Source organism: Schistocerca cancellata, chromosome 11 (genome assembly GCF_023864275.1).
Source record: "Schistocerca cancellata isolate TAMUIC-IGC-003103 chromosome 11, iqSchCanc2.1, whole genome shotgun sequence".
NCBI lineage: Eukaryota > Metazoa > Arthropoda > Insecta > Orthoptera > Acrididae > Schistocerca > Schistocerca cancellata.
The window spans coordinates 15,832,815-15,838,379 of NC_064636.1; the positions used below are offsets into that span (position 1 = coordinate 15,832,815).

The following is a 5,565-nucleotide window of genomic DNA, read 5'->3' on the forward strand; positions in this document are numbered from 1 at the left end:
GTGCACCCAGGTACGTCGTCACTACACCATCGCAGGCGCTCCTGTCTGTGATGCAGCGTCAAGGGTAACCGCAGCCACGGTCTCCGAGCTGATAGTCCGTGCTGCTGCAAACGTCGTCGAACTGTTCGTGCAGACGGTTCTTGTCTTCCAAACGTCCCCATCTGTTGACTAATGGATCGAGACGTGGCTGCACGATCCGTTACAGCCGTGCGGATAAGATGCCTTTCATCTCCACTGCTAGTGATACGAGGCCGTTGGGATCCAGCACGGCGTTCCGTATTTCCCTCCTGAACCCACCGATTCCATATTCTGCTAACACTCATCGGATCTCGACCAACGCGAGCAGCAGTGTCGCGATACGATAAACCACAATTGCGATAGGCTAAGATCCGACCTTTATCAAAGTCGGAAACGTGATGGTACGCATTTCTCCTCCTTACACGAGGCATCACAACAACGTTTCACCAGGCAACGCCGGTCGACTGCTGTTTGTGAATGAGAAATCGGTTGGAAACTTTCCTCATGTCAGCACGTTGTAGGTGTCGCCATCGGCGCCAACCTTGCGTGAATGCTCTGAGAAGCTAATGATTTGCGTATCACAGCATCTTCTTCCTGTCGGTTAAATTTCGCGTCTGTAGCACGTCATCTTGGTGGTGTAGCAGTTTTAATGGTGAGTAGTGTATGTCAACGGGGACAGGCGAAAATGTGTGCCCCGACCGGGACTCGGACCCGGGATCTCCTGCTCACATGGCAGACGCTCTGTCCACCTGAGCCACCGAGGGCACAGAGGACAGTGCGACTGCAGGGACTTATCCCTGGCACGCCTCCCGCGAAACCCACACTCAGTCGTGTGAAGTTAGCACACCTTTTTCGAGAAATATACACATTTTCGTAGTTCTTGATAGATGTGCCGTAGTTCTAGAGTTCTTTGCACAAAATTTCAATAGTTCTACAGAATGTAGCGAAGAAAACAACAGTATTCGAAAAAATTATCGTATCGAAAACATTCTTTGTCAATTTTCGCAAAAATTAAACTCGTAGAACAGTTCTGAGGACAGTTCTGAACAGAACCCCAAGAGCTCTATCGAAGATCGCAACAACATTTTTCTATGGCGATAATAGTTTATGAGATAAATTGATTTACTGTGGGACACACTTTCTCTACAGAAAATATAAATATATTCGTACAACAGTTCTGATGACGGTTCTGGACACTACGTGAAGAGTTTTATCGAAAATCCTAGTAGCATTTTGTTGTGCAGGTAATAGTTAAACAGGTAATTGCAACTTAATTAAGAACTCCATAAGAGCTCCTACTGTGAAGCTGACACCCTTTTTTTCAGAAATATATATTTTTTTCAGGGTTCTTGATAAATAAGTCATAGTTCTAGAGTTCTTTGTTCAAAATTTCAATAGTTCTGCAGAATTTAGAGAAGAAAACAATAGTAGTCGTAAAAATTGTGGTGTAGAAACAATTTTTTGTCGATTTTCGCAAAATGTAACAGTTATGAGGACAGTTCTGAACAGAGCCCCGATAGTTCTATCTAAAATCCAAATAACATTTTTTTGTGCAGCTAATAGTTTGCGAGATAATTGCAATTTAAGGAGAAAATCTTTTCACTTACTGTGAAGTTGGCACCCTTTTTTTCAGAAATGTATATTTTTTTCAGAGTTCTTAATAGACATGGCATAGTTCTAAAGTTCTTTGTACCAAATTTGAATAGTTATGTAGAATTTAACGAATAAAACAACAATACTTGAAAAAAATTTCGTACAGCAAACATTCTTTATTAATTTTCCCAAAAAGTAAATTCGTATAACAGTTCTGAGGGCAGTTCTGAACAGAATCCCAATAGTTCTGTCGAATATCCCAATAACAGTTTTTTGTGCAGCTAATAGGTTACGAGATAATTGAAATTTAAGGAGGAAACCTCTTCACTTACTGTGAAGTTGGCAATCTTTTTCCTCAGAAATATATTTTTTTTTTCAGAGTTCTTGATAGAAATGCCATAGTTCTACAGCTCTTTGAACAAAATTTTAATAGCCCTGCTGAATTTATCGAAGAAAACAACAATACTCGAAAAAAATTTCGTATCAAAAACATTCTTTGTCAACGTTGCCAAAAAGTAAATTCGTACAACAGTTCTAAACAGAACACCAAGGGCTCTATCGAAAATCCTAATAACATCTTTTTGTGGCGATGATAGTTTATACGGTAACTGCTTTGATGTTAGACCCACTGTCTCCACAGAAAAAATAAATTTGTACAACAGTTTTGATGAAAAGTTCTGGATAACACCACAAGACTTCTATCGATAATCATAATAACAATTTTAGTGGTTATAATAGTTTGTAAGATAATTGATTAATTGTGGGACTCACTCACTCTACAAAAAAATTATGTCTATTCGTACGTTCTGGTGACAGCTCTGGATAGCATTGTAAGAGTTCTGTCGAAAATACTAGTAACATATTCTGTGCAGGTAATTGTTTACGTAGTAACTGCATTTAATAAGGAATGCTTATGAGCATTTCCTGTGAAGTTTGCACCCCTTTTACGAGAAATATACATTTTTTCCATAGTTCTTGATATGTAAACCATAGTTCTAGATTTCCCTGCTCAAAACACGAATAGTTCTGCAGAATTTCGGGAAGAAAACAATAACTCGGCAAAGTTTTGGTATGGTAAAAAATTATTTGTCAGTTTGGGAAAAATAAATTTGTATAACTGTTCTGTTGGCAGTTCTGGATAGCACCCAAAGAGTTGTACGAGGTGCATTCAAGTTCTAAGGCCTCCGATTTTTTTTCTCCGGACTGGAAAGAGATAGAAACATGCGTATTGTGTTTAAAATGAGGCCGCGTTCATTTTCATTACGTCCCAGAGATGGCAGCACCGTACGGCAGATGGAATTTTACTGCCAGCGGCGAGAATGAGAACTGTTTTAAATACTTAAAATGGCGACGTTTTCCTTACTTGAACAGCGTGCAGTCATTCGTTTTCTGAATTAGCATGGTGTGAAAACAATTGAAATTCATCGACAGTTGAAGGAGACATGTGGTGATAGAGTTACGGATGTGTCGAAAGTGTGTTCGTGGGTGCGACAGTTTCATGGAGGCAGAACATCATGTGACAACAAACCAAAACAACCTCGGGCTCACACAAGCCAGTCTGACGACACGATCGAGAAAGTGGAGAGAATTGTTTTCGGGGATCGCCGAATGACTGTCGAACAGATCGCCTCCAGAGTTGGCATTTCTGTGGGTTCTGTGCACACAATCCTGCACGACGACCTGAAAATGCGAAAAGTGTCATCCAGGTGGGTGCCACGAATGCTGACGGACGACCACACGGCTGCCCGTGTGGCACGTTGCCGAGCAATGTTGACGCACAACGACATCGGTTGTGACAATGTATGAGACGTGGATGCCCTTTTTCAATCCAGAAACAAAGCGGCCGTCAGCTCAATGGAAGCACACACATTCACCGCCACCAAAAAAATTTCGGGTAACCGCCAGTGCTGAAAAAATGATGGCGTCCATGTTCTGGGACAGCGAGGGCATAATCCTTACCCATTGCGTTCCAAAGGGCACTACGGTAACAGGTGCATCCTACGAAAATGTTTTGAAGAACAAATTCCTTCCTGCACTGCAACAAAAACGTCCGGGAATGGCTGCGCGTGTGCTGTTTCACCGAGACAACGCACCCGCACATCGAGCTAAGGTTACACAACAGTTTCTTCGTGACAACAACTTTGAAGTGATTCCTCGTGCTCCCTACTCACCTGACCTGGCTCCTAGTGACTTTTGGCTTTTTCCAACAATGAAAGACACTGTCCGTGGCCGCACATTCACCAGCCGTGCTGCTATTACCTCAGCGATTTTCCAGTGGTCAAAACAGACTCCTAAAGAAGCCTTCGCCGCTGCCACGGAATCGTGGCGTCAGCGTTGTGAAAAATGTGTACGTCTGCAGGGCGATTACGTCGAGAAGTAACGCCAGTTTCATCGATTTCGAGTGCGTAGTTAATTAGAAAAAAAATCGTAGGCCTTAGAACTTGGATGCACCTCGTATTGAACATGATAAGAACATTTTTGTGACGATAATACACTCCTGGAAATGGAAAAAAGAACACATTGACACCGGTGTGTCAGACCCACCATACTTGCTCCGGACACTGCGAGAGGGCTGTACAAGCAATGATCACACGCACGGCACAGCGGACACACCAGGAACCGCGGTGTTGGCCGTCGAATGGCGCTAGCTGCGCAGCATTTGTGCACCGCCGCCGTCAGTGTCAGCCAGTTTGCCGTGGCATACGGAGCTCCATCGCAGTCTTTAACACTGGTAGCATGCCGCGACAGCGTGGACGTGAACCGTATGTGCAGTTGACGGACTTTGAGCGACGGCGTATAGTGGGCATGCGGGAGGCCGGGTGGACGTACCGCCGAATTGCTCAACACGTGGGGCGTGAGGTCTCCACAGTACATCGATGTTGTCGCCAGTGGTCGGCGGAAGTTGCACGTGCCCGTCGACCTGGGACCGGACCGCAGCGACGCACGGATGCACCCCGAGACCGTAGGATCCTACGCAGTGCCGTAGGGGACCGCACCGCCACTTCCCAGCAAATTAGGGACACTGTTGCTCCTGGGGTATCGGCGAGGACCATTCGCAACCGTCTCCATGAAGCTGGGCTACGGTCCCGCACACCGTTAGGCCGTCGTCCGCTCACGCCCCAACATCGTGCAGCCCGCCTCCAGTGGTGTCGCGACAGGCGTGAATGGAGGGACGAATGGAGACGTGCCGTCTTCGGCGATGAGAGTCGCTTCTGCCTTGGTGCCAATGATGGTCGTATGCGTGTTTGGCGCCGTGCAGGTGAGCGCCACAATCAGGACTGCATACGACCGAGGCACACAGGGCCAACACCCGGCATCATGGTGTGGGGAGCGATCTCCTACACTGGCCGTACACCACTGGTGATCGTCGAGGGGACACTGAATAGTGCACGGTACATCCAAACCGTCATCGAACCCATCGTTCTACCATTCCTAGACCGGCAAGGGAACTTGCTGTTCCAACAGGACAATGCACGTCCGCATGTATCCCGTGCCACCCAACGTGCTCTAGAAGGTGTAAGTCAACTACCCTGGCCAGCAAGATCTCCGGATCTGTCCCCCATTGAGCATGTTTGGGACTGGATGAAGCGTCGTCTCACGCGGTCTGCACGTCCAGCACGAACGCTGGTCCAACTGAGGCGCCAGGTGGACATGGCATGGCAAGCCGTTCCACAGGACTACATCCAGCATCTCTACGATCGTCTCCATGGGAGAATAGCAGCCTGCATTGCTGCGAAAGGTGGATATACACTGTACTAGTGCCGACATTGTGCATGCTCTGTTGCCTGTGTCTATGTGCCTGTGGTTCTGTCAGTGTGATCATGTGATGTATCTGACCCCAGGAATGTGTCAATAAAGTTTCCCCTTCCTGGGACAACGAATTCACGGTGTTCTTATTTCAATTTCCAGGAGTGTAGTTTATACAATAATTGTTTTAATCTGGTACTCACTTTC

The 5,565-nt window shown here is 46.0% G+C and overlaps 1 non-coding gene across 1 annotated transcript; it reads right to left on the reverse strand.

Annotated features, from left to right (window-relative positions):
- Positions 1 to 708: 708 nt before the first annotated feature.
- Trnat-ugu (transfer RNA threonine (anticodon UGU)) lies at positions 709 to 783 on the reverse strand. Its single transcript has one exon. It is a non-coding gene; the product is annotated as a tRNA-Thr (tRNA).
- Between the last annotated feature and the right edge of the window lie 4,782 nt (positions 784 to 5,565).